The sequence below is a fragment of the Capricornis sumatraensis genome, chromosome 10 (genome assembly GCF_032405125.1).
Source record: "Capricornis sumatraensis isolate serow.1 chromosome 10, serow.2, whole genome shotgun sequence".
In the NCBI taxonomy this organism is placed as follows: domain Eukaryota; kingdom Metazoa; phylum Chordata; class Mammalia; order Artiodactyla; family Bovidae; genus Capricornis; species Capricornis sumatraensis.
The window spans coordinates 48,748,417-48,766,830 of NC_091078.1; positions in this window are offsets into that span (position 1 = coordinate 48,748,417).

Below are 18,414 nucleotides of genomic sequence, written 5' to 3' on the forward strand. Positions count from 1 at the left end.
TGACGGCGGCATTGTGGAGGGCCTGGGAGCCAGAGCCACGAGGCTGGCCTTGCCAGCAGGACCCAGTGAGCCCCAGGCCCTCTGCTTCAGGGGTGGGGGTCTTGCTCGACCTTGGTGTTTCGTGGCTGCCCATTCTCGGGGCAAGATGTTAATTCAGTGGAGTCCCGGGATCAGGAATTCTAAAGCCAAAGTCAGCTGAGTGTGTCCTGGGTGTTACTTTAGTCCTTTTTCACATGTGAGAAGGTAGTTATGGATGGTCCGTAGTTGTTGAGGTCCTGGGGTTGTCCTGTCATGGAGACGAGATATGGGTGCACTGGCGACCCCTGGACTGGACCCAAGTGGGCTCTGAGAGCAGGATGGTGATCATTATTGCATAAAATAGAAAGTAGACAGAAATTTCAGGAATTGAAAGGAGCATATCTTGAGTGCAGAGACAGACACGAATATTCACTCCAGGGGTCCTACCTGCTGCCTGTCCTAGGGTGAGCATTGCCTTAGAACATTTCATTAAGTTCCTAGCAGATGCCCAGTGCTATGCCTGGCACTGTGTGCACATTACCCTCAATCCCCCCAATCCCCGCAGAGTCCGTGGTCGAACTTTAGTGTTATAGGTGGAAAAACTGAGGCTCGGGAGCTTGGCTGCACAATGGCCATGGAACTAGAGGAAGAGCTTTGTTTAAACCCAGCTTTCTCTGAGGCCAAGTCCAAGCTTTCTGCACTCTTGAAGTGCTATGTATTGCCTTCTCAGGGAGAAAGGAAAGGCGCTGCTTCAAAGGGTGCTTTGGAAACTATCTCTTTGCAGGGCTGATATGGGGATGGGCACTGATGGTTTTGCCTGGGAAGAAGTAACCCTGAAGTAAACCCTCTTGCTTGAGAACCACAAGGAGAGGAAAGAGATTGGAGAGATGCTAATATTCACTAAGTGGTAAGGCATGGGGACCACTTGCCCTAACCATCCTGGCCTTAAGCCTGAAGCAGGCTCTTGGAGGGCGCAGATGTGGCTGCTGTTAGCAATTATTATTGTTTATTATTTTTTTCACTGTTTTTAATTTTTAATTTATTTTTCTTGCCTGTGCTGGGTCTTCACTGCTGCATGTATCTGCAGTTGCAGCGCGTCAGGGCTGCTCTCTCGCTGCGGCACACAGGCTGGTCTCTCTGACTGTAGAGCACGGGCTCACTAGCTGGGGCACATGGACTCAGCTGTGCTGGGGCACGTGGACTCTTTCTGACCTGGGGATCGAACCCGTGCCCCCTGCCCTGGCAGCGGATTCTCAGCCACTGAGCCACCAGGGAAGTCCTGCTGTTAGCGTCTAGAAGGGCGTGGCAGTTCACTTCAGTTTTCTTGCCAGGAGAACCCCATGAACAGTGGAGTCTGGTGGGCTGCTATTCATAGGGTCACAAAGAGTCGGACATGACTGAATGGCTAACACTTTCACTTTCACATTCTGGTGTCTACTGGGTCGGGGTGATTGTCGATTACCTGAACATCAGCCTTGTCGGGGGCGGGGGGTAAAGCAGATCTGAGACCTCCGAGGCCTCCTGATTTCCTGGATGGGGAGCCACACGCCTACCCCTATGACCGACAGCCTTGTTTGGTTTTCGTGGAAGGAGCAGGAATATGAGTGGTTCTGCAGGGAGAATCTTTTGTCTGCCTCAGCCGTTTTCTTGTCTTAAAGCCAGTATTGGTAGAGGGAGTCTTTTCTTTCTTCAGCATTGTTTACTTTCCGGGATTTATATGGGGCTATCTATCATGCCCCATATACTGGAGCACTGTTTTATAAAGAATAAGCAAGTTTAGTTTCTTCAGCTTCTCGTAAATATTAAACGTGAGACTAATTCCATGTTCGTTTGGTTTCTCTCTGCAGAGCCAAAGACTTCTCACGTCCCCTCATCATCTCTCCCATGAGTGATTGTTGTTACAGATTCACTGTTTTCTGGAAAATGTTCTGCAAAACACATTGATTTTTGTTTCAACTCAACAAGGCCCCAGTGTGCTGGCTGATGTTAACCTAAATGCTGGGGTGATTTAAGATGCAGGAGGTGCTGGACCTGTTTGATTTGGTTCCCAGATACTGGTTTTGTCCTGATTCCTTTGGGTACCTGCTCATCCATTCTGCTGTTTGCTCTCCTCCACACTTCAGCTGAGGATCCAGGGGCTTTTCTGGACATGTGGTGGGAGTGTGTGTGAGTGGTGGGGTCCCTGGGAGTGTGGAAAGAGAGTGGTTAAGGCTAGGGTCTATTTTCTCTTCAATATAATTTACAGTAGAATGGTAAATTTTTTTTTTTTTGTAAGTTAGCCTCTAGGCCTTTCAGCAGAAGGTACACTTTGTGACTACTTTACCTAGTTTTCAGAGTAAATCAGTGGCCAAACCAAGTCGTGGTCACTCACCTCAAAGACAATGATTTTTGTCTTATTATAATTTTCTCTTTGAAGATTCCCCTAACCCTCAACTTCCATATTTTGAGACTTCCCATCCCTTTCCTATGGACTTCGCAGGTGGCTCAGGGGTAAAGAATCCACCTGCCAGTGCAGGAGATGTGAGTTTGATTTCTGGATCGGGAAGATCCCTTGGAGAAGGAAATGGCAACCCACTCCATTATTCTTGCTGGGAAATCTCATGGACAGGCTATAGTCTGTCTCTGGAGGGCTATAGTCCATGGTTTCACAAAGAATTGAACATGGCTTAGCAACTGAGCATGCATACACATATCCCTTTTCTAATCTAATAGGAAGCTCATTATTTGGCAATTTCCTCTGAAACACTAGTTCTGAAAGGTGACCCCAGGTTGATCCCTATTCTTCCCATCAGCAGGGACCTTGGGACCAGCCTGTCTCCCATTATAGTCCGTCTTCATCTGAACAGCTGTGAAGGACTGGGACTGGGCGGATGGACCGCCCAGTGAGCAGGCAGCTGCTCCTATGCAGTTTGAGTAAGTGCCTGAACTTGGTATGGCACAGAGACCAGAGACAACCAGAGCCAGAGATGCCTCTAACCACTTGGTGACTTCATCTTCAAAACCAGACCCAAGAAGCCTGTCTCCTTCGTCATGGGTGACTCAGCAGAAACAGGGCACAGAAGGCACTGGTGCTTCTTTGCCAGCAGTGCTTGATAATGGATTTGTGCTGTGGATGTGCACATAGAGAGATCTTACCAAATGCCACTGCTTAAGCAGGTAAAGCTGTTTGCTCCTAGAGAGGATGTCCTGAATAAAGATGAGAACGTATTTACTGCCACCCTTAAGGGGAAGTGGGCCTTGGTCCAGCGGCTGATGGAGCAGGAGCCGGGCTGTCTGGGCCATTGCAGCACTGGTGATAGGGCAGCGAGTCACTGGACTCCTCCGAGTCAGGTCTCACGGTAAACGTGACGGAGGTTTTTCTCCAGCTCTCAGGATGGTAGGATCTGGGTGAAGCTGAGGTGTCTGTTATCTTTCTGGACCAAAGGATGGGTTAAGCTGGGGCCTGTGAGTCTAAGGGAAGGGCTAGTGCTGAAGGGCCATAAAGTGAGGGTGAGAAGACCAGTCCCAGTGCAGAGGAAGAGCAGCAGTTGTTAGGGGGAGAGTCCTGGGCTTGAGGCCCCCACCCCGAGGAGGGCAAGAAGAGGAGACAGTTTGTAGCCCCAGAGTAAAGAATCTCTGAGAGAGAAGGAGAACGCACTGATGCTGAACCGAGGGAGCCAGTGACAACGCAGCTTCTCATGGGGTGTCCCCGCTTTTGTTTCCACTGAAGTGTCAGAGGCCAGACAGAGGGCCACCTGCTCAGAGTCTCTGCGACAAAGAAAGCAGGTCCCAGAGCAGCTTGAAGGGCGGCCTAGGGCAAGTTCAGTTGCAGCTCCCAACTGGTATTCCTTTGTGGTGATGAAGGTACAGGCTTGGGAGGGGAACAACCCCAGACTTGTCTTGGAAGAAAGCCTTTGAAGGAATAAGTGAGAACTGCTTCTGAATATTTATGGAGAATGTTGTTTATCAGTGGATATTCCAGGTGCAGGCGAAATGTCTTCTAGCAGCTGCCTCCCCCACCAGCCGGAGGGGGGCTCCTCTGTCCCATCTGCTGTCCCGTGGTTGGAGGGACATCCATCACTCCCCATATCTGCTCCTCTGGGTTTGCCTATTGATCGTGCTTCTGTGATGCCCGTATCTCCTGGTTGTTATTCAGTCGCGAAGTCGTGTCTGACTCTCTGCGACCACTTGGGCTACAGCATATATGCTCTTCTGTCCTTCATCACCGCCTGGAGTTTTCTCAGATTCATGTCCGTGGAGTCAGTGATGCCGTCTAACCGTCTCATTCTCTGTCACCGTCTTCTTCTTTTGCCCGTCTCCTGGCCAATCCTAAATGACTGGCTTAACCCAGTCAGGTATGAATCATGTATATGATCATATAAAACAGAAATTCTGTAACATAGGAGAAATCCTTTGAAAATATTAAACACCACCTTAATATGAAACGTAACACTATTTTTATCATCTACTCAAAATTACCTGGGCAAAAGTACTTATTTCATCTCCATCCACAATTCTTCCATAATTCCAGTTTCTTCACCCCAGTGGATGGCACCATCTGTACCTCTGAGATTTCAAGTTACAAACTCAAGAGCAATTTTGATTCATTATTTATTTGAAGGGGCTGTATGTAACCCCCATTCCTTTACCCCAGCTTCTGGTGGGTGACCCAAGGACACTGGAGTCAGATGGCCAGATTTAAATTCTGCTTTTTCTCTTACTAGCTGTGCAACTTTGGGGACGTTTTTTTTCTGTCTTTCCATGTCTCTCTTTGTCTTTTGTAAAATTAAAATAATAATAATGGTATCTATCTCCTAAAAATTTTGCAAAGATTTAAGAGGCAGAAAATAACTGGTTTATAAGTGTTCAAAATACATTATAAATATGCTATTATAAATATGAGATCCATAGAATTCCACTAGAACTAACTTTTTCTGGGGTTGGAGAAACATGATGGGCTGGACACTGAGACGGACCTGGGTTTTAACACTGACTTTAAAAAATTCCTCCCCACTTTTCCTTGGTAACCATAACTTTATTTTCTATGTCTAGTTCATTTTTTAAATAAGTTCATTTGTATCACTTTTTATTTTTTTTTTAATTTTTATTTTTACTTTATTTTGCTTTACAATACTGTATTGGTTTTGCTATACATTGACATGAATCAGCCACGGGTGTACATGAGTTCCCAATCCTGAACCCCCCTCTCACCTCCCACCCCATATCATCTCTCTGGATAGATTCCACATATAAGTGATATCTTGTGATATTTCTCTTTCTCTGCCTGACTGACTTCACTAAGTATGCTCATTTCTGAGTCCATTCATGTTGCTGCCAGTGGCATGATTTCATTCTTTTTTATGGCTGAGTAATGTTCCATTAATACTGAATTCTTCAGTTAGGTCTGTGACCAGGGACAATCACTTAGCTTTTCTGAGTTTCTTTTGTACTCATCTGCAAAATGAGTACTCTCCAATGAATCAAAAGAATGTCTGGAGGTTGTAAAGACCTCACCAGACCTACTCCCATAATTTACATTTTAAGATAACAGGATTAGTGGAAGGTTTAATCCAGAGACTGTCTTCAGGCAGGATATATTATTGTTATATAATCCTAAGGAATGTAGAGTGAAAAAAAGTTTGTCCTTTATTCCTGCTTGAGAATTCCAGACCCCTCTCTCCTTGGGGACCCCTAGACTTCTTATCAACCTGCCTAGGAAATGACTCTCTCAACAGCACTGGGTTTCACTCTGATTAGCAGCCCCTTTATCCTCTGGGGACCCATAATCCCTATGATGTGCCTTCTGAGTTGGTGTCTAAGGACTCTGTATAGTTACCATTTATTATTGGTCAACCCTTTCCCTGGTGGCTCAGATGGTAAAGTGTCTGCCTACAGTGTAGGAGACCCGGGTTCAAAACCTGGGTTTGGAAGATCTCCTGGAGAAGGAAATGGCGACCCACTCCAGTATTCCTGCCTGGAGAATCCCTTGGATGGAGAAGCCTGATAGGCTACAGTCCATGGGGTTGCAAAGAGTCGGACATGACTGAGTGACTTCACTTTCTTTCTTTTCTTTCTTTCTTGGGTTGGGGGAGAGAGAACAGGGCAACTGATTATTTGTCTCTTATTGTCCAGTGAACAAAGACTTAAAGTAGAGATGATATCTTTCCTTTTTAAATTTAAAGACTGCTTCTGATCATTTGTCAGTATGAAGTCTCCTTAGAGTTCTGAGATGAAAAGAATTTAAGACTGTATCTGTGCCTGGCCTGGAAGAGGCTGTGGTCAGTTGGAGACAGTTGCCATGTGAGATTAGACACTTGGCGGGGTCGGGGGTTGGGGAGGCACCCTCAGGAACCGTGTTTTCCATCCCATGTGTAGAGCCTGGTCTTTTTTTCCAGTGGTGGGTGTTAGCATGCTTTTGACTCTCACTCTTCCTGGGTGAATTTCTCTGCCCATGCTTACATCAGATTATCCCTTTTAAGTGTAATTAAGCCATATTACTAGGCTTCCCTGGTAGTCAGATGGTAAAGAGTCTGCCTGCAATGCAGGAGACCCAGGTTTGATACCTGGGTTGGGAAGATCCCCTGAAGAAGAGAATGGCAACCCACTTCAGTATTCTTGCCTGGAGAATCCGATGGACAGAGGAGCCTGGTGGGCTACATCCGTGGAGTTGTAAAGAGTTGGACATGACTGAGCGACTTTCACTTTGGTGGGGTCAAGACTGCATAGGTGTGTCCTGTAAACATTTGGGGGCCTAAGAGGGAGGCAGGCCTGGAGCTCTTGTGGGCTACAGTCCATGGGGTCACAAAGAGTCAGACATGACTGAGCAATTAACATTTTCACTTTCACTTTCTTTCAAGCCATATTACTAGAATTATTTCTGAGGTCACCTTGATCGCTCCATCTGCAACTTCATCTCCAAGAAACCTTCCTTCAAATAACTGAAGAGTTAGTTAGGAGAGTTGGGTCACTTTATGAACATTTGTTTATTGGCTTTCCATTAAATCTGAACTCAAGTTTTGTGAGTGCATCACACTACGGATTATTTGTTTGTCTACCGATTGTTTGGCATCTTACCTGAGGAGCACTGTTTTTCTGCCATCCTTGTCTGCCTTAGATTGTGTAAGCTCTCAGAAGACAAATGCATGTCTTTTTAGATTGCATTGTACAGTGTTATGCACAAATGAGCAATTAATTTTCAAAACACTGACAGTGGGAGAAAGCACTAGGGAACTGATAATATCTTACATGATTAAAATCATGTTTTTAATGTATTGGTTATCCCCATTATTTTTTGCTGATAAAAACTGTCAGAAAAAATGAGATAATGTTCAAAGAATATTGAGTTTCTTTGAACTAAATCATTGGGTAAATCAAAACTATCATCAAAAAAATCAGTCAGGTATTTCTGTGTACATTCATGAGCTGTTACTGTTGGATGCATCTACCAGGCTCTTTAAATTGTCCTTACGAGTCTGAGAGACTGAAGCATAACCATGGTGGCAATGGGAGAGGGAAGGACCCATACTTAACCTGAGTCAGGGGTTGGCAAACTCTTTCTGTAAAAGGCCATGCAGTAAAAATGTCTTCAATACTGTGAGCCATATAGTCTCTGTCACAACTGTCACAACTACTCAGCTCAGCTGTTGTAGCAAGGAAGAAGCCATAGATAATATGAAAGTAAATAATCATGGTGGAGTTTCAATAAAACTTTACTTACAAAAACAAAAGTGAGTCAGATTGGGCCTATGGCCTATGTTTTGCTAACATGGATCTAAGAGATAAAACTAAATTCCAGTGATGCACTACTCATGAACTGAATCAGGAATATGTTACTAGATTCAAGCCATGGCAAGGGAGACACAATTTCAAAGTCAAGAATGTGAAAATAGTTTTATGTGTTTTTTTTGGATTGAAATATAGTCAAAGTTATGGTTTTTCCTGTAGTCATGTATGGATGTGTGAGCTGAGTGCCAGAAAACTGATGCCTTCAAAATGTGCTGGAGAAGACTCTAGAGGTCCCTTGGACAGCAAGATCAAACCAGTCAATCCTTTAGGAAAATCCTTTAGGAAATGAACCCTAAATATTCATTGGAAGGACTGATGCTGAAGCTGAAGGTCCAATATTTTGGCCACCTGATGAGAAGAACCAACTCATTGGAAAAGACTCTGATGCTGGGAAAGATTGAAGGCAGGAGGAGGAGGGGACGACAGAGGATGAGGTGGTTGGATGGCATCAGCGACTCAATGGACATGAGTTTGAGCAAACTCTGAGAGATGGTGAAACAGGGAAGCCTGGCGTGCTGCAGTCCACGGGGTCACAAAGAGCGGGCACAACTGAGTGACTGAACAATAGCAATAGTTGATTTACAATGTTGTGTTAATTTCTACTGTATAGCAGAGTGATTCAGTAATATATATGCTGTGCTGTGCTTAGTTGCCCAGTCATGTCTTACTCTTTCCGACCCCATGGACTGTAGCCTGCCAGGCTCCTCTGTCCCTGGGGATTCTCCAGGCAAGAATACGGGAGTGGATTGCCATGCCCTACTCCAGGGGATCTTCCCAACCCAGGAATTGAACCCACGTCTCTCACATTGCAGGCAGATTCTTTACTGTCTGAGCAACCGGGGAAGCCTCTCTCTCTCTCTGTCTATATATGCTGCTGCTGCTAAGTCACTTCAGTCGTGTCCGACTCCCAGCGACCCCATGGACTGCAGCCCACCAGGCTCCTCCGGCCATGGGATTCTCCAGGCAAGAGTACTGGAGTAGGGTGCCACTGCCTTCTCCCTGTCTATATATAGATGGATACAAATGAACCCACCTATGAAATAGAAATAGAATATGAACACAGAGATCAGATTTATGGCTGCCAAATTGGGGCTGAGGGGAGGGGTAGATTAGGAGTTTGGGATTACCTGATGCAAACTATTATATATAGGATGGATAAACAACAAGATCCTACTGCATATAACACAGGCAACTATATTCAGTATCCTGTAATAAACCATAATGGAAAAGAATATAAAAGAAAATGTGTATATAAACTCTTAATCAGCCACAAATCTGATCTTTGTGTTCATGAATCCATTTCTGTTTTATAGGTAGGTTCATTTGTATCAATTTTTAGATTCCACGTGTAAGTTAGATCATATGATGTCTGTCTTTCATTTAGTATGATCATCTCCAGGCCCATCCATGTTTCTCCAAATGACATTATTTCATTCTTTTTCATAGCTGTGTAGTATTCCATTATGTATATGTACCACAACTTCTTTAACAGGTGTGGAAATGGTTTTCATGATTTACACTCATACCATTTTTTTCCTTATTTAATTACTCCTGAGTGTGGTGCATAGGAGTGTTCAGTGAAGAGAGGGTTCCTAATTTGGAGGGTTTAAGGTACTTTGATTTTTAAAAAAAAGTTAATTTAGTTATTTTAATTGGAGGCTGATTATTTTACACTGTTGTAGTGGTTTTTGCCATACATTGACATGAATGAGCCATAGGTGTATATCTGTCCCCCATCCTGAACCCCCCTGCAACCTCCCTCCCTATTCCATCCCCTCAGGGTCATCCCAGTACACTGGCCCTGAGCACCCTGTCTTATGCATAGAACCTGGACTGGCAATCTATTTCACATATGGTAATATACATGTTTCAAAGCTATTCTCTCAAGTCATCCCACCCTTGCCTTCTCCCACAGAGTTCAACAGTCTGTTCTTTATATCTGTGTCTCTTTTGCTGTCTCACGTATAGGGTCATCATTCTCATCTGTCTAAATTCCATATATATGCGTTAATATATTGTACTGGTGTTTTTCTTTTTGACTTATTTAACTCTGTATAATAGGCTTCAGTTTCATCCACCTCATTAGAACTGATTGAAATGCATTATTTTTAATAGCTGAGTAATATTCCATTGTGTATATGTACCACAGCTTTCTTATCCATTCATCTGCTGATGGACATCTAGGTTACTTCCATGTCCTGGCTATTATAAATACTGCTGTGATAAACATTGGGGTACACGTGCCTCTTTCAATTCTGGTTTCCTTGGTGTGTATGCCCAGCAGTGGGATTGCTGGGTCGTATGGCAGTTCTATTTCCATTTTTTTAAGGAATCTCCACACTGTTCTCCATAGTGGTTGTACTAGTTTGCATTCCCACCAACAGTGTAAGGGGGTTCCCTTTTCTCCACACCCTCTCCACCATTTATTGTTTATAGATTTTTGGATAGCAGCCATTCTGACTGGCGTGAAATGGTACCCCATTGTGGTTTTGATTTGCATTTCTCTGATAATGAATGATGTTGAGCATCTTTTCATGTGTTTGTTAGCCATCTGTATGTCTTCTTTGGAGAAATGTCTTGTTCAGTTCTTTGGCCAATTTTTTGATTGGGTCATTTATTTTTTCTGGAATTGAGCTGCATAAGCTGCTTGTATATTTTTGAGATTAATTCTTTGTCATTTGCTTCATTTGCTATTCGGAGAAGGCAATGGCAACCCACTCCAGTACTCTTGCCTGGAAAGTCCCATGGATGGATGAGCCTGGTGGGCTGCAGTCCATGGGGTCATGAAGAGTCGGACACGACTGAGCGACTTCACTTTCATTTGCTATTATTTTCTCCCATTCTGAAGGCTGTCTTTTCATCTTGCTTAAAGTTTTCTTCATTGTGCAAAGGTTTTAAGTTTAATTAGGTCCCATTTGTTTATTTTTGCTTTTATTTCCATTTCTCTGGGAGGTAAGTCATAGAGGATCCTGCTGTGATTTATGTCAGAGAGTGTTTTGCCTATGTTCTCCTCTAGGAGTTTTAAGTTTCTGGTCTTACATTTAGATCTTTAATCCATTTAGAATTTATTTTTGTGTATGGTGTTAGAAAGTGTTCTAGTTTCATTCTTTTACAGGTGGTTGTCCTTGGAAGAAAAATTATGACCAACCTAGATAGCATATTGAAAAGCAGAGACATTACTTTGCCAACAAAGGTCCATCTAGTCAAGGCTGTGGTTTTTCCAGTGGTCATGTATGAATGTGAGAGTTGGACTGTGAAGAAAGCTGAGCACCAAAGAATTGATGCTTTTGAACTGTGGTGTTGGAGAAGACTTTTGAGAGTCCCTTGGACTGCAAGGAGATCCAACCAGTCCATTCTGAAGGAGATCAGCCCTAGGTGTTCTTTGGAAGGAATGATGCTAAATCTGAAGCTCCAATACTTTGGCCACATCATGCAAAGTGTTGACTCATTGGAAAAGACTCTGATGCTTCAAGGGATTAGGGGCAGGAGGAGAAGGGGACGACAGAGGATGCGATGGCTGGATGGAATCACTGACTCGATGGACATGAGTCTGAGTGAGCTCCAGAAGTTGGTGATGGACAGGGAGGCCTGGCATGCTGTGATTCATGGGGTCGCAAAGAGTCGGACACGACTGAGCAACTGAACTGAACTGAACTGACCAGTTTTCTCAGCACCACTTGTTAAAGAGATTGTCTTTTCCATTGTATATTCTTGCCTCCTTTGTCAAAGATAAGGTGTCCACAGGTGCGTTGATTTATCTCTAGGCTTTCTATTTTGTTCCATTGATCTGTATTTCTTTCTTTGAAGGCACTTTGATTTTTAAGATCCTGGCCACTAAGTGTTCTCAGGATGGGCTCTTCACTTACTAACTCTCAGATTGGAAAGTCCACTGAATGTCTCAGCACCTGTCTTCATATCTCTCTCCTATACGAACTAGACTGTTGCTTTTTCCCTGCTGATTTACCTGGAGTGTTGTAATGGAATATTAATTTCCTTGTTCTACTTTTTCTCTCAAGCTGAGCATGGAAATTGGTTGATGTTTTGTCCTGGGCAAGTGTGTGTGTCTGTGAGAGAGAGAGATACAGAGAGAGAGAATATCCAAACACTGTTGGATAACTGAATGATTCTTAAGGTTTGCTTCACATCTGACCAGCTGTACTCTTAAAAATCCTACTGTCTCAGCAGCATCCCAGATTAACCAAACCTGAATCTTTTGGAGGTGGGATCCAGGCATTCATATTTTTTTTAAACTACCCAGGTCAGTTGTTTTGTATTGTTGCTAAAACAGATTACCACAAATTTATTGGCTTAAAATTAAAAAAAAATTAATATACTTTTGTTGGTTAAAAGTCTGCCACAGGTGTCACTGGGCTGAAATCAAGAGGTCAGTGAGCAGGGCTGTGTTCCTTTCTGGAGTCTCTGGTGGAAAAGGGTGCCTCCTGCCTTTTCCAGCCCCTGGAGCCGCCCACAATCCCTGGGTTATGGCCCCCTCCTTTCTTTTCTAAGCAGCATCTGTGAGCCCCGTCCTCCTTACACTGTATTGCTGCAGCCTCCTTCTGTGGCTCGTCTCTCTCTGGCTCTCCAACGCTTCTTCCCTTTTAAGGACCCCTGTGATTACACTGGGTGCATCCTGATATTTCAAGATTAATTCCCTATTTTAGTTAGTTCAGTTCAGTTCAGTCCAGTCGCTCACTTGTGTCTGACTCTTTGCAACCCCATGAACTGCAGCACGCCAGGCCTCCCTGTCCATCACCAGTTCCTGGAGTTCACTCAGACACGTCCATCAAGTCGGTGATTCCTTCCAACCATCTCATCCTCTGTTGTCCCCTTCTCCTGCTGCCCCCAATCCCTCCCAGCATAAGTCTTTTCCAATGAGTCAATTCTTTGCATGAGGTGGCCAAAGTATTGAAGTTTCAGCTTCAGCATCATTACTTCCAAAGAACACCCAGGACTGATCTCCTTTAGAATGGACTGGTTGGAGCTCCTTGCAGTCCAAGGGACTCTCAAGAGTCTTCTCCAACACCACAGTTCAAAAGCGTCAATTCTTCAGCGCTCAGCCTTCTTCACAGTCCAACTCTCACATTCATAGATGACCACAGGAAAAACCATAGCCTTGACTAGACAGACTTTAGTCAGCAAAGTAATGTCTCTGCTTTTGAATATGCAAAGTTGGTCATAACTTTCCTTCCAAGGAGTAAGTGTCTTTTAATTTCATGGCTGTAATCACCATCTGCAGTGATTTTGGAGGCCAAAAAAATAAAGTCTGACACTGTTTCCACTGTTTCCCCATCTATTTCGCATGAAGTGATGGGACCAGATGCCATGATCTTCGTTTTCTGAATGTTGAGCTTTCAGCCAACTTTTTCACTCTCCACTTTCACTTTCATCAAGAGGCTTTTTAGTTCCTCTTCACTTTCTGCCATAAGGGTGGTGTCATCTGCATATCTGAGGTGATTGATATTTCTCCCGGCAATCTTCATTCCAGCTTGTGTTTCTTCCAGACCAGCATTTCTCATGATGTACTCTGCGTAGAAGTTAAATAAGCAGGGTGACAATATACAGGCTTGACGTACTCCTTTTCCTATTTGGAACCAGTCTATTGTTCCATGTCCAGTTCTAACTGTTGCTTCCTGACCTGCATATAGGTTTCTCAAGAGGCAGGTCAGGTGGTCTGGTATTCCCATCTCTTTCAGAATTTTCCATAGTTTATTGTGATCCACACAGTCAAAGGTTTTGGCATAGTCATTAAAGCAGAAATAGATTTTTTTTCTGGAACTCTCTTGCTGTTTCTGTGATCCAGCAGATGTTGACAATTTGATCTCTGGTTCCTCTGCCTTTTCTAAAACCAGCTTGAACATCAGGAAGTTCACAGTTCACATATTGCTGAAGCCTGGCTTGGAGAATTTTGAGCATTACTTTACTAGCATGTGAGATGAGTGCAAATGTGCAGTAGTTTGAGCATTCTTTGGCATTCCTTATTTTAAGGTCAGCTCATTAGCAAACTTAATTCCATCTCTACCTTGATTCTTCAGTGTAATGTAACCTTATTGATAGGTTTTGGGAATTGTGATGTGAATGGCTTTGACCCAGTTCCTAAATGGACCAGAATGTGAATACTTGCTGGCTGGAACAGATCAAGCCCTCATGACTCACTGATTCACTCATTCATTCCTTGTTTCATGGGTTTATACTGTGTGTTAGGTGTAAATGCTTGGGGTGCAATGGGAAACAGGATATCGAAGATCTAATGAGAGGAAGAAGATATTTAAATTAGGAAAGTGCAAGTGTCTTGGGTCTTCATAGGAAGGATCCTTTCCCAAGTGTTAAGACCAGGTAAAGATTCCTGAATGAAGCAATGTTGGAATTAAGAAGGTGTAGAATGCTCCCTGGTTCAAAATTGGGAAAAGAGTGCGACAAAGCTGTATATTGTCATTCTGTTTATTTAACTTATATGCAGAGTACATCATATAAAATGCTGGGCTGGATGAATCACAGGCTGGAAGCAAGATTGCTGGGAAAAATACCAACAATCTCAGATGTGGATGATACTACTCTAATTTCAGAAGGTGAAGAGGAACTAAAGAGCCTGTTGATGAAAATAAAAAAGGAAAGTGAAAAAGCTGGCTTAAAACTCAATATTCAAAAGACTAAGATTATGGCATCCAGTCCTATCACCGCATGGCAAACAGAAGGGGAAAATGTAGAAGTAGTGACAGATTTTATTTCCTTGGGCTCTAAAATCACTGCAGATGGTGACTGCACTCATGAAATTAAAAGACGCTTGCTCCTTGGAAGGAAAGCTGTGACAAACCTAGATAGCATGTTAAAAAGCAAAGACATCACTTTGCTGACAAAAGTCTGTATAGTCAAAACTAAGGTTTTTTCATAGTCATGTATGGATGTAAGATTTAGACCATAAAGAAGACTAGTGCTGAAGAACTGATTCTTTTGAACTGTGGTGTTGAAGACTCTTGAGAGTCCCTTGGAGTGCAAGGAGATCAAACCAGTCAATCCTAAAGGAAGTCAGTCCTGAATATTCATTGGAAGGACAGGTGCTGAAGCTGAAACTCCAATACTTTGGCCACCAGATGCAAAGAGCTGGCTCATTGGAAAAGACCCTGATGCTGGGAAAGATTGAGGGCAGGAGGAGAAGAGGGCACCAGAGGATGAGATAGACAGCATCACTGGCTCAATAGACATGAATTTGAGGAGAGTCTGGGAGACAGTGAAAGACAGAGAAGCCTGGCGTGCTGTAGTCCATGGGTTCACAAAGAGTCAGACACGACTTAGTGACTCAACAACAGCAACAATGACCACTTCTCCCACTGTTCAGCAGGTGTGCTCTCTACACTATTCATATTAATGAGGTTTTACTGCTCTGAGAAAAAACGTTGATTCATGAAGGATTCCAGAAGACTGTGGACTCTTTTATTTCATATTCATCAATTTATCGATTATTGTCTCAGTACTGAGGTAATGAGAGATGATGACATTGCTGTGTAATCACCTACTAGGGACCAAGTGCAACCCAAATGTAAGCACCTCAAATGGATCTTAGTTTGCTTATTACCAGGAAACTTGCATCATTTCTCTGTTTCAGTCTGAGTTGAAACCGCGTTGTTATTGATGGACTGTGTAGCAATTCCGGTGTGATAGACGCCAGCAAACACACATGGAGTAAACGGTCTTGCTAGGGTCTTCAAATAGCGATCAATGTCTATTTTGTTTGCTCAGCCCTCCCTCTGGCCTGTGGCTGGGCCTTCATCATGAGCAAGCTGGGATGATTAATGATCTCTTGGAGGTATTAATGCCTCACATTTTGGTGCTCTAATTATAGAAGCAGATTGGAGCCACGCTCTAGAGTGAGCTTGAGATTGAAGGATATTTACAAAGCAGGCAATTGGTCCAACACTTCCACTTCTTTCCATTTCACCATAAATCAGTTGTGAATGATTTTTCTACTGTTATTTTTCATAGGTTTTGAACTTGGCTAATGAGCATCCCTGTCTTTGTGAAGCTGTGATTTTCCTGGCTCTTGCTGGAAAGAAGATGAAGATTTATGAAGGGGCTTGGTGGGAAATAGATTGCATTTCTTCTTCCCCTCTGCTTGTTTTTCCCTCCTCTCCTGTCCTCCAGCCCCGATAAGTCTCAGCTTTCATGGCTGGCATAGAGTACGGGGGAAACAGGAAAGCGCCGATGTGTCTTGACCTAGTTTGCAGTGACTGTATGATGACAAATAGGCAGCTGAGACTGGATGAAGTAGTGCTGGATTCCACGCTGAGGGGCGTGTACGGGGGAGCAGAGAGTGCATTTGCTTGGGTGGCCCTGATTCTTATTTGCCGAATATGTTGACTTCAGATCTTTAGAAAAATGTGGGGCAGTCCAAGGTATTGCTCCCACCAAAGGAGCTACCTTGAGGACTGCGAGCAAAGGACTTAGGAACCTGGATAAAGGGAGGGCCCCAGGGTGGAGGTCACCCCCATACAGGCCACGCCCTACACCTGTGCCTGTTAGAAACCTGGCTTTCAAGTCTTGGAAAATCACAGAGTTTTTTGCATTGATGTAATTTTTGTTTTTTAAGAATTTCACTATCTGGGAAGCAGAATGGCAGCAAAGAGCTTGTCAAATAGATACTTGACAGACACTCAAATGGAACAGATGCTCACCTTTACCTTTACACCAGAGCAAATAGAAAGATCCACCCACCAGGGCTTTTGAGATGCTCAGTTTTTCTGTTGCTGCAAGGTTGTTTGAAGCGCTAGGTATCAGAGCAATGTATTACACTGATAATCTATTTAAACTAAGAGGGTCATTTATGAACAGATTTGTATTCCAGGTCTATAAATGTTCCAAAAGAATGTTCTCTTCCTTCAACCCTTCCTGCTTGTCTACTTGTCTGCCTTTCTTCCTAAAATATCAAACCACTCAGCTGGTCCTGGGAGGCAGAAAAGGAAGGTGGTTTTGAGAATAGATGACTCGGTTCTTACCCTCAAAGACCTTACACTCTTAAGTTTACATTGTTGTCAGACAGCAGAGTTTACTCTAAGGGAAAAAAAGGTTTATTGAAGGTGTTAGATAGCTGACGAGGTCTTAGGAAAGCCCTGGGAACCCCATTCGGATGCCCCATAGCTAAGTGTGAGAGCTGGAAGGGGTGGGAACCCATCCATAGCCTTGCTCATGACATCAGCCAAGACCTCTGCCATCACTGCCACAGGAGAGAACCCCAACGCCAAGCTGGGAATGCCTATCTCCTCAAGAGCTTCAGTGGCCTTGTGTTGCTTTCTTCATTCCAAAGGTCTGCAGAGAGCATCTTCTTGGCAAAATCTACGCCACAGTGGCCATCTAGCCTGCAAAGTCATCTGGGAAATGTAGTTTTTGGTTTTACAGTTTCTGCCAGGTAGGAAGTTAGACTAGAAAGGCTGACATGTATGTGGAGAAAATGAAACCAAGGTACAGTAAGCCCCCTACACATGAGCGAGTTCTGTTCTGAGAGCACATGCGTAAGTCCAATTTGTTCATAAGTCCAACAAAGTTAGCTTTGGTATCGAGCTAGCACAATTGGCTGTAGGGTACTGTACTGTGATAAGTTTTTAACACTTTTTGCAAAAAATACATAAAAAACAAACACAAAAAGGAAGCATTTTAATCTTACAGTACAGTGAGTACTGAAAAGTACAGTAGTACCAGCTACCTCACCATTGTGTTTACGCTTGCTTCCAAACATCCTGGCCTAGAAATACAGACCCTCTCCTACTGTTCTCTGTACAGCAGAGTGCACAGAAGCACAGCCACCTGGAGAGGATGCACACATGTGACAGTGTATGCCAGACATGTGAACTTACTTACAGGACTGGACAGGCGAGCACATTTGCATCTTTGAAAGTTCACAACTTGAAGGTTCAAATGTAGAAGACGTATTGTCTCCAATAGGTGAAGGCGTCTGTCTAGGAAGGAGGAGGGGCATTTAGGGAACATTGGCTTAGGGTTGTACTTAGAGAGGCTTGAAGTGCTTCATGGCTATGTTAGTCAGTATAGGAGAGGGATATGGTGCAAAAACAGCTGCAAAATCTCAGTGCTTCTCTCTCTCTCTCTCTCTCTCACACACACACACACACACACACACACACACACACACACACACACCCCACATCCAACGTCTGCTCCATGAATGGGGCTGGGTATTGATTTCTGAGGCCTGGTGCAAAATGAAAACATCAGCACCCCTTTCTAACAATTATTCAGAATTTCAGAACATTAACAGCAGGACATTAAGCCCAGCACACAGTGTGAGGTTTTCTGTGATAGCCTTGGTGTGCCGGTGAAGCTGGCCCTGGGGACAGAGGGTTCATGGGTCTCTCCAAGAAGCTTTCTTCTCCTGGGTAACTCAGTGATTCAAGCAGCCTTAATCTGTGTCTCTGCCATCTCTATAAACTTCCTCCATATTTGCCAAGACTGGGCAACAAGGCTAGGGGGCCACGCTAGGGCTTTGAGGTGACGTCTCCCGTCTGCTCGTGTTTTGTTGGTGAGAACTGGTCACCTTGATTGGCTACAGGGAGTCTGGAGGGAGGGCTTCTCAGTGCCCAGGAAGTCAGGGGGGCAGACACATCACAGTATCTACCCATTCGCTCAGAG